Consider the following 12,236-nt stretch of genomic DNA (forward strand, 5'->3'; position numbering starts at 1 on the left):
TGGAACAACAAGGGACCTACAGCTAATTAAATAAAATCCGAAATAATGATATTAAGTATTCGAAAAAAATTCGAATAAAATTCTATTGTTTCAAAAGAAATAAATTCCTTTGTTTTTACTAACTAAACAAGATAACCTAAGAAAAAGATAAATCAAAGTTTATGACATGAAATTATTTTGAATATTACTTGTAATAATGAGATTATTCCAGCCTGAATCAAAATTAGATTAACAATGCTATTATGTCAAAAGATTATAAAGATTTTGAACGAAAAAAGTAAAAAACATTTCTTGGAAATGAAGACTAGCTGTTGCAAAGATCAATTTTCTATTCAGGAATAATTAAATAAAACCGAAATAATGATATTCAAGTATTCGGAAAAAAAATTCGATATAAAATTTCATTGTTTCAAAAGATTTTGACTAAATCGCTCGTTTTTATAAGCCTTTTTACTTTCAAGTGCAATTACTTTTACCACCCACAAGATGGCCCGCACAACATGAAGAACATTGTTTTTAACAGCTGAATGGGTTTTATAAAAGAAGTTTAACAAAATTTTATTGGCTACTAAACTAACTTTCTGCTTTGAATATCTCTTGACAATAATGAGATGCCCTTGTCAGCAGATAGAATATGCTACTCACAGGATTAATCTCAGACAAACGACATCAACATCAAAAGATTATAACTCCAGATTTTGAACGAAAAATTATTAAAATTATTTCTTGGAACTTTTTTCGAATACTAGAATATTGCTATTTCGACCTGTTTTATTTAGTTATTTCCTGAATAAAAATAGGGCCGAGGAAGTTGGTCTATTTGTACCAAGACGACGTGATTTAATAGTTTTAATCTAATTTTTAACTTCAGGAATAATGAATTCAAGTAATACCATTTTCCACTCCATAAACGGACCCTCGTTTTTCTTAAGTATCTTTTTACTTTCAGATAAAAAGTTACTTTTACCACCCATGAATACAAGATGGCCAGGCACTAGCATAATTTATCACAATGTTTTTTTACAGCTGAATTTTGGTTTATAAAAAAGAAAAAAAACAAAAACTAAAGATCTTATTGCCAAGAGCTACTACTTTAGTCATTATTTTCTTTGATTTTGTTTTTTCAACTACTACTACTAACTACTAACACAAATTGGAGAAATAAATAACAATAAAAATAAAAACAATTTATAACTATTAATTTGAAATACAATTATTAACAGGAACAGCAATTGAAATATGACCAATTATATAAACGTTACATTATTATTAATTATTATTATTATTTTTATTTTTTTTCCACAGTATTTAAGTTTTCCATCTTTTATTTTTATTGTCTGGCCATCATGTCAGAACATTCTATCATTCTTCGCTGTTAAACACAAACATATTTAGACGTGGTGGCTGCCGGTAGGCCTCAGAATTCTTTAGGATGTTGATTGAACCCTCTCAATGGTTTGTTTAGTTCTGGCCACGCTTAAGGTCAGAGGGCATCTTTCTTTCCTTGGGGCATCATACCCGGATCATAGTCCGCAATGTCACATAGTCATTGGCTTACAAAGAAGCATTCCCTTATTCTATTCTGTTTGTGTGTGCTCACCATGCAAGGGTCTTAGGTGTCGAGCACCTACGTCATCGCTGATGAACCAATTAAGAAACTCGTCTTCGAACAGATTCTTGTAATTAAACAGTCTCGATGCAGGTTTTTTCCATTGCGGTTAGCGAAGAAAGTTCTGGGGCCCTCATCATCGAAAACCATGAATTCTCACAAAACTCAAGCATCCTCGTTAATAGTTACCTCCTCTTTTTTTAATAAAAAGTTAATTTTTGTTAAAATGTCCACATATTTCTGACATCTGCATTTTACCAATCCTTCTATTTGAAGTTTTAGTGTTAATTCTTGAAAATGATTTGAGTAAGATTCTTATTTCCAACAAGAAGTAAGTTCGGCTTTCAGCGTGAGTTAACGAAACAGAGACAGTGTATTTACTGGATGGGGTACCCAGATTTATATGAGAAATATAGGAAAAGAAGAAAAAAAATGAAGAAAGGGTGTAAAGTAAAAAAAAATCTAACAATAAATATGCATTACAGCATATAAGTAATAAAAATAAGTGTACAAATATTGTAGTAACCAATGAGTAAAAATAGTAAAAACCAAATAACAAATAGCGTATAGAAAAAATGAAAACTCACCAATTCCTGAACATATAAAATGAAAGCTAAAAAAATGTTTAGAATAGAGAAAAGCATATTTGGATGCAACCTCACACAACAAAATTCAAACCCGAAACAGTGGAAAGCCTTGGCACAGAGGCCCTGTCATAATTCAAGCCTGGGAAACATTGGTTATATGGTCACCAACGCCGTAAGGCAAATGAATACAAGGTCTGCGATGATCCATCAACAACAAACGTTACTAAGATAATATAATCTTCATTGATTATGTTATCAATTATGCCAATAACGAAGTTCCTTTACTCAATAGAGAGAGGAATTTCAAGAAGCTAGTTAAAAGTTATACAAAAGAAAATACTCATAAACTAAAAGTCGAGTTGGTCTCATCAAGGAATGTATCCTAAGAATACATAATTCAAAGTACTGTATACATAATTATAAACTTTATTTTATCAGTCTTCGCAAGTATTAATCAAGTAATTACTCAAGTTCGGCCAAACAATCAGAGCGGAAAATGAGGTCCTTTGACAACCTCAGAATGAGGAGGGTCCTGCCCAGATGATAAAAATCATTTCAAATTTACTCGTTCGTCAAAAGCGAACCAACAAACGAACGGTCGCAGATAATTTATTGATAAAAAGATTTAACGTATTTGAGTAGGAATATTCAAATGAATATGAATACTAGTGCTACCTATTACGTGCTACTCGATGAATTACACATGCCTTTATATACAGTATATATATATATATATATATATATATATATATATATATATATATATATATATATATATAAATATATATATATATATATATATATATATATATATATATATATATATATAACTTTTCACTAATATCTTACATTTTCATGAATGATCTTTCACTTACTAGTTAATTCGGTTTTTTATTTTATAATATATATGTATTTATATATGTATACGTACAGAAATATACATATATCTACGTAGAAATATATATATATATATATATATATATATATATATATATATATATATATATATATATATATATATATGCATATTGATCAATTAAATAATGATCTGTTCCATGATGATTAATTCTATTTTTTCTATTTTTCATATATATATATATATATATATATATATATATATATATATATATATATATATATATATATATATATATATATATATATATACTGTATATGCATATGCATATACAATTAAATAATGATCATACATATTTATATATATATATATATATATATATATATATTTATATAAATATATATATATATATTATATATATATATATATATATATATATATATATATATATATATATATATATATATATACATATACACATATATACATATAAATATATATTGTATATATATATTTATATACATAAAGTAATAAATAATTTAATTAATCAATATATGAAACATAATTATTCATGTTCCTTGGAAATGTATGATGCTAGTAAAAGAAGTGAATACATTCGAGATTTAATGATTATGCCTGCGGAATTTTACTTTCTAAAATGATGCCAAAGGTTAATTTTTCTATTTGTTGATTTCATGAAGCGTACATCAGTTTTAGGTGAAATTACAAGGTAAATTTCCAGAGCATCATGTGAAATAGTTTACCACTTTTTTACCAAATTCTATTCAAGTTACGAGCGCTCCTTGTTTTATGTTAATTTCAGATGTGTCAGTAAACAGCGGAACATTACCGGGGGAGGAAAAAGTGAAATTTAGTCTCAAATTTATGATCTGTCGTTCCTGGTAGTCCCTAAATTATAGAACTTTAACAGTTGGGTTTGAATATTTTATTACTACAAACAGCTGGTGTGGAATTTATATACCCATAAGCTTAGAGATAAAAGAAAAATAAAGAATTGTTTGCGAGCGACAAAGAGATTTGAGAAGAGACTTTGTCATTTAAAATAAAAAAAAAAAGAATAAGATCTGAAACACATTGGAAAAGTTATATTTGCTTTTCGATATGTACTGTACAGTATAGTGTATCCATTTCTTTATAAACGTCGCAAAATTGTGATATCGGAATCTTTTAATAATGATATACATCAAAAAGCTTATTTTTACTGGTAGTGTTTGCAAAGGAACCATATCACTAGTTTGATAAACATGAATATTTCTTGTAGAAATACTTGTGCTAATAATCTATGAATAATTCGCATTCGAACAAATATGCACATTACGGGTCATTTGCTATATCACAAGATTATTTCTAATAATTTCAAAACCATCTGAATGTCTTACGGGAATCTTGACTGTACTCGTATAAATACTGCATAGTTTTCGTTCCCAGTAAACGACGCAATTCTCATCCCAGGGACTGTTGGGAGCATTGCCCCCCAAAACGGGGAACAGTGATTGAACTGTGTGAGCATAGAGACTCGAAGACTGCAGGCAGATATGTGCCAAACGACATAAAGTATTAAATTTGCTTCAGCTTCCTTTTAGCAAGTTCAGTTCTGGGTCGGATAGATAGCAGAAACGATGGGAAGCAGCACTGACTTTGAATAGGGATTGCAACTCTAAGAGTTTCCAACAAACACATATTTAAATGTAATTGTCATAGCCACAATGCCCTCTTAACTTCTCGAATTCTTCGCGCTTTTTTTGGATATGCTTGTCACTACAAAGCCGTAAGATCCAAGCGCAAGAAATTGAAGAGACTGTGATGCCCGGTCGCGGGAAACGACCGGGCATCACAGTCTCTTCAATTTCTTGCGCTTGGATCTTACGGCTTTGTAGTGACAAGCATATCCAAAAAAAGCGCGAAGAATTCGAGAAGTTAAGAGGGCACTGTGGCTATTACAATTACATATGTATCTGGTAAAAGTGATCAGTAGACTCTGCACGTATGAAAATGTTAATTAAGTAACTTAGTGATGTATATTATCACATATATGCAAAATGATGAAAGGTTCATAAAAGTAACTTACCATATTCATGGAACATGATCACAGGTTGTGGATAGAGTTACGACTGTATAATTGTACTTTATGTTGGTTTCCTGTCATCTCTCTTTCCCTTTCTTCTTAACTTTTGAAATTCGCTGTCGTTCTTTTATAGACGACAACAATTCGCTACACAGTAAAAGTTCACTATTTTGTTCGACAAAGTCATAAATCTCTTTGTATTATAGCGATGGCTGAGCCACTCTTAACATGCGATAATGTTCGTAATCGCGCATTTTAAAACGCTGCCTAATGCATCTAACGTGGATTAATTCCTGATCATGAGATTCCTATCATTACAGCTACCAAGTGAAAGGAACTAGAAACAACTCGGAAAAAATTATTATTATTATTATTATTAACATTATTATTATTATTACTATTATCATTAGCTTCTCGTTCATATTTTACGTCCATGAAACATTTCCTTCGACATTTCCTAGAATCTCGTGTTACTTACTGGAGCTGTAATTGACATAATTAGATGGAATTTGTCAGTGGGTATTTTGAAAATGAATGCATAGTAATATAAATTTTATGAAATAGTATTTTGCCCTAGTTTGGTAATTTCACATCCGGTGGTGGTAACGACAGCCTGTGTTAGTTCTGATGAAAGAAAAAAATTTAACGAGCGTCAGAAATTTGTACCAGACGTGCATTTACAATATTGTTTCCTTTACTTCTCAATTCTTTTTGTTTTTTTTATCAAAATGAAAGTGTGCTTTTTTCCCCATGAATGAACATTCCGTTACAAAATATAAAATCATTTTACTTCGCTGCAATTTTTATTGGTTCCAGTAAGAGTGACGGTGCTTTTGAGTTTTGACAGATTTATTGCTAAGGAAGCGAACAACTGCAATATATGTACGTACAATAATCATCAAGTATTACATTGTTCGCAAATATATTAAAATAATGCTATTTTGCCGAACAAGCAAATGGACCACTAGTCGAAATTCCTTGGAAAATAAGTAGAAAGACCGACTTCAAATCATGGAGCAAGAATGTGACATAAAGCCTCTGGCTATCAACTGCCCGTTTAGTCGAAAATCCTAACAAAAATAGCAAGCCAGGCGACGTTTTTAATAGTAGAGCATCATTGCCACAAAGGTCACTCGTCTGTCTGGTGAGTTATTGTTTAAAATGACAAAATCTCTACTGTCGTCACTTGAGCAGGATCTACCACAGCCGTATCCCAGCAATTTGCTTCTTGTGGTCTTCAGTGGCAGAGCGAGTGACTGTACTGTACACGGCGGGCCATAATTCAACTTGTTTTTCCTCAAGTGTTATCTCTCTCTCTTCTCTCTCTCTCTCTCTCTCTCTCTCTTCCCCAAAATAACAGAACACTGCTTTTCCAGGTTTAAATGTGCAGTTGAAAAGACAAGGAATCAGAGTTATCTTCACATGAATGTCAATGTCAAATTGAATTAATTTCAGTCAAAATAGACAAAATGTATATAAATATAAGAAAAAACTGAAAAAAAATTATTTAAAAGTAAAACAAAAAAAGTGTTTAAATATGAAGTAGTTGCAGCAAAGAAAAAAGGTTGCGAAATACTAACTAAACTCTATGAAAAAAAAAAAAGACTTGTGGTCAGGTATCGCTCGTTCGTTTTAAATTTAGCCAGCCTCGTCCTGGCACAGGCTCTTGCTCCAGGACGCCCCGTAACTGACAGCCACAAACCGTGAGAGAGAAAAGAGCAGGGAACAACAAAACCAGGGGTAATCAAGATGAGTGTGACTGTGAAATGGACCTGATACCATTCAGCAATATCTAAGGGCCGAAAGGAGGTGTACGTACCTCTGACCCTTTTGTTTTGTTGTTTATATATATATATATATATATATATATATATATATATATATATATATATATATATATATATATATATATATATATATATATATATATATATATATATATATATATATATATATATATATATATATATATATATATATATATATATATATATATATATATATATATATATATATATATATATATATATATATATATATTTATTTTTTACTGTTCGTTTGGTTCTGTCGTTTGCGTTGTAAGGTTAGCGTCTTCTGCTTTTTGTTTAAGTGTATTACTTTCTTATTTTGTTTCTCCATTCTTTCAAAAAATGTTCTTAAGATTAAAATTTTTTATATAATTTATTTGGAGTGTTTTGTGATTTTGCTATTTTTAATGTGCTCTTGTGTAACCGTATGTGTCCGTATGTGACCTGATTTTATGCTTTGCTCGTATGCATTTAAGTGTGCTCTAGTGTATGTAGTTTTGAACTGTCTTTGTAGATTTTTAATGATTGAAATGTTAATGTAATTCAGTTTTAGCCGTTCAGTACTCGTATAAATTTATTCGATTTTCCTTACAATTCCCAGATGATGTGATTACGGATCACGAAACGTAGGAAGCGATAAAGGAAGTGTGAATCTCCAGCGTATTCCTGCCCTTGACAACAATTTATATATATATATATATATTCACTGGCCGGATGTATGTGTGTGTATGTTCTAGGAGACTTTCAACCAAAACGCTGGGCCACTACACCGAAGGGGCATCGAAGGGCACCAAAGGCCACCAATGGGGGTGGGGGTGGGAAGGGCTTTCTTGAACCCCGAGACTTTTATTGTGGAGGTAAGACATTACAAAAAAGTATATCTTAGTTTAACGGCACCAAAGTGGGGATTAGACTTATTTTACGGGGTTGGGAAGGACCTACAGCTTATTGTGGAATCCGAACCACACATGACAGAGAAATGAATTTCTATCACCAGAATAAATTCCTCTAATTCTTCAGGCCGGAAGGAGAGAGAGAAAGAACCGAGAGACAGAGTGGGTGGGGTTGTGGGTTAGAGAGAGAATGAGAGGGAGAGGAAGTGAGAGAAAGACAGTAGAGGTGTTAGGGAGAGAAAGAGAGAGGTGAGAGGAGAGAGAGAGAGAGAGAGAGAGAGAGAGAGAGAGAGAGAGAGTTAATCGGTTGTCATTCAGAGTTTTCTCATTTTCAAGATCTGTATGGAGTTCATAACATCCTAACGCCGCATATTTAGGTAAATTAGCTCACTAAATTTACACAACTGATTGTATAACTGGAATCCGTGTGAGAGACAGTTGAAACTGACTTAAATATATTCAGAATGGAACCATAGTAATAGGCAGACACTCAAGTACAAGAAATTCCTCCTTTTCCCACCCTTCGTCAGTGTTTGGCCATCTTTGGGGCGTCACTTTCCTTTTACGCTAGCACTGGTCTCTTAACAATTGGTTCTTAGCCACGTAAAATAAGTCTAATCCTTCAGGCCAGCCCTAGGAGAGCTGTTAATCAGCTCAGTGGTCTGGCTAAACTAAGATATACTTAACTTTTCTTAAACACACCTGACCAGGGAATCCGCAGTCCAACCTTGTTCCCGCCTCTTGAGCTCTGTATTTATATTTACCCATGTCCATTCAAATCCCTTATTGAAACTAGATGACTGAACTTGTATCATCTTCTGCTTAAATGGAATGAAAAACTATTTCAAATGATTGTGTCACCTTAAAAAAGTGCTGTGTTAATACATAATTCCTTAATTTCTTTTTCGACGCTTTGGTTTAACATGGTCAACTGGTCCCTGTCCACACAAATTGTGTGCTACTCCTTGGATACAAATTCATCGTTTGGTCTTTGAAATTTAGGTCCTATATTTTCTTCCCACATACTTCTCTACAAGGTTATTCTCGTGTTTAAAGTGATTCTTAGTTTTTCCATGGCTAATGAAAAGAAAATAACTGTGCCTCACGAACAAATACTCTCTTCTTCTACAGACTCTTTACTTCTCAGTGGTGAAATGGTCCCATTCTCTCTTGTCTTATATTCTTTTGGTGAATGTTACACACAGAAAGAACATTTGTTCTTTTCAGGAAGTCCTATAACTCCTACTAGGTGGTAGGTGGTATTTCTCTATAGACCTTGGATTTCATAATTTTGTAACCTTACAAAGGTTACAAAATATTTACTTGTTTACATATGTGGTTTTTTCTCTGCTCATATTTAGGTAATTTTAGCCTTTCTTTTCAGATTTCATCATTCTTTTAGTTCAGTGATTTACCTCCTTCGGTGATATCATCCGTCAATCACTTGCGTTTACTCGAAGAATTTCGGGCATCAGAAAAAGTAATAGAGCTTTTCTTAAAATACACTGATCGTTAACATCAGTAATATCAAAAGCTTTAGAGTAATATTTCAAGGATTACGATGTAAAAAGATTGACCTTTCATATCTCATGGAAATCTATATTTCAACATTTCATGAAGAATGCAACGATTCGTTATCGTGAGCTTCCTTCTTTACGTCTCTCTCAAATGATTAATTAGCGGCAGTCACGAAAAGGACCAGGAAATTCATAACGGGGTCGTCTACCTATGTGAAACAATCGTTACGAAGGCTTTATAAAACCTTAATGACCCCACCGTAATCACGATTTCATAATACATTTTAACAGTAAAGGTAAAGTCTTTAAACCTTAATAGATAACCTTAGTTCTCACAAAACACGCAGCAATATTACGTACGTAGCTTTTTTTTACTTGTTATAAAGCATTAAAATAGCTAATATGAATTTACTTACTGTGGGTTTCACAGACAGTTCAAGTGCGATTTTTTGCAATTATTCTGTAACGAACACTCGTATCAGTACGAGATTTTGCTATAGTGTATTACACCCAGTGAGGAAATTTATAGGAGTATCATGAATCACTAATTGTTAATTATAAAGACACTCGCCCCTATACCAAAGGGCAAAGTCTCAATCAGCCAGTCACAAAAACGAACAACCATATACAAAAGCTCCGCCTCCACCCCTTCCTTCCCTCTCCTTTCTTCCCTCACCTGGCCCCCCCCCCCTCCCTTCAAGCTCTCTCTCTCTCTCGGAAGGTAGCTTAAGTTGCAACTTATTTTGTATGATTTTTAATATCAAGCAAGCTATCTATCTATCTAATTATAATTTATATTGTTGTAGATATGTAACGATTCAATCGGTTGTTACCTATCAGATGACTGATTTCTTTATGCATTGATTTGCTCATTTCTCTCTCTCTCTCTCTCTCTCTCTCTCTCTCTCTCTCTCTCTCTCTCTCTCTCTCTCTCTATGATAGTGGTTACGTAAATAATTATTAGATTGAGATCTATCTGAAGGGTTTTGGAGTAGTTGAGTGATAGACACTATGACTGATAGGAAAATGACTGTTGTACTACCTGTGTTTGCTTACCTTCTTCGCAAACCTCATTTCTACTCAGGGCATTAGCCATCTACTGGTATTACGAGGGCGAGCTTGAAGAAGTGATGGCCACCTCAGAACATAACTGTCCGTATGGTTGCAGAAATGAGTTTGTCACCCAACTCTTCAACTTTTTTAATAAAGAGAAAGCTGACAATTGCCTTCAGATTCGTTTGAATAGGTAACTTGTTACAGTTACTCTATGAATTACAAATAAATATTGACCCTTTCCACAGGACATTCATCAAGTTAAAACCTTGATTATACTGATGCACGTATTTTCAAGTCATGGATGTTCAAATTTTATTTTATATGATACATATCTATATAAATCCTTTCCTTCATATAGGCCTTACCACCGTGTTGCAGCAGCCTTGAGGATGAAAGTGGGGACGGTGCATTCGATTGTGTATCGCAGGACTAGGGCCACGGCCCGTCACACCACCAACGCCTCCAGCACAGCCTATCTTTGACAGTTTCTCTGTAGGAGCCATACGTCGGCACATCCATACAAAGTTTGTTGCCAAGCAGGCTTTTACTCTCGCATCCCTGGCACAGAACCTGAAGGAAGAAAAGTATCATCCCTGAAAGTACCTCAAAGATTTCGCTATGGCGCTTACTCCACAAAATGGGAATCGAGTATAAGACCACTCAGCGCAAGATGTATGTCAGGAAGGAGTCGATTGACATCATGTGCCAAAGGATACATTCCCTGACCTTCAAAGACACAGGAAGACGGCAGGGAGGTAGTGTACCTGGATGAAACGTGGTTCACAACCAGAATGAGTCATAACATGGAATGGGTGGATACCACACAGCCAAATACCAGCGCCAATTACAGCCGTCAGGTGCCACCAGGAGAGGGGGAACGTTTCGTGGTAGTCGCAGGTGGTACAGCCGATGGCTTCATTGAGGGCTCCTTCCTCTGCTTCCCTGCTAAAAATACCAGCGGTGACTACCACGGGGAAATGAATGGAGAAATGTTCCTACGGTGGCTAACAACTCAGCTCCTGTCACTCCTAGAGGAGCCTTCGGTATTAGTGATGGACAATGCTCCATACCATAGTATAATGACTGAAGAGAGTCGTTGTCCCACCACTGCTACCAGGAAATCTGACCTCATTGAATGGTTACAGCGCAGAAATATATCCTTCCCGCAGCATGCTACAAGACCTGAACTCCTCTACATATGCCGTCAAAATAGGCCAGAGCCTGAGTACAAGGTAGATAACACCATTCGGGAATGGGGTCACGAAATCGTCCGCCTGCCGCCCGCACATCCCGAGCTCAATGCAATCGAGCAGGTGTGGGAACACATGAAACGATACGTGCGCTCCTCACTCCAACGTTTCACCCGAGCAGACCTGCAGGCCAGATTGGAGGAAGCAAGGCTCTCTGTCACTGGCGATGTATGGGCAGGGGCAGTACGTCGATCACGAGCTTTTGAGGACAGTTATCGTTCAACAGATAACATGCATGACAATATTGATCCTGTCATTATTAATCTTGACAGTGACACTGACGATGAAGTTGACTTGCTCTTAGAAAGCGATGAAGACTACAAAAAAAAAAAAATAAATAAATAAATAAAAAAAAACCTAAATAAATTAAATAAAATAAAAATTGATAAAATAAAAAACCTTCAAAAGAAAATTAAATATGAAGGTGAAATATTTTGTTTCTCATTTCCTATTAGGATCCCTCCTCTTATTTTCACATTCGTCTGTGTTGGCGTGGCGCCAACCTTTATCGATTGATACAAACATTCAAAGGCAAATTCAATTCAGTTTTGGCCTTGTCCCTTGTACAGAGCGT

At 34.2% G+C, this 12,236-nt stretch overlaps 1 pseudogene; it reads left to right on the forward strand.

Annotated features, from left to right (window-relative positions):
* LOC136854430 (uncharacterized) overlaps positions 1–12,007 on the forward strand; it is a 29,562-nt pseudogene extending 17,555 nt beyond the window's left edge.
* Positions 12,008–12,236: the final 229 nt, after the last annotated feature.

This window comes from Macrobrachium rosenbergii, chromosome 29 (genome assembly GCF_040412425.1).
Source record: "Macrobrachium rosenbergii isolate ZJJX-2024 chromosome 29, ASM4041242v1, whole genome shotgun sequence".
In the NCBI taxonomy this organism is placed as follows: Eukaryota; Metazoa; Arthropoda; class Malacostraca; order Decapoda; family Palaemonidae; genus Macrobrachium; species Macrobrachium rosenbergii.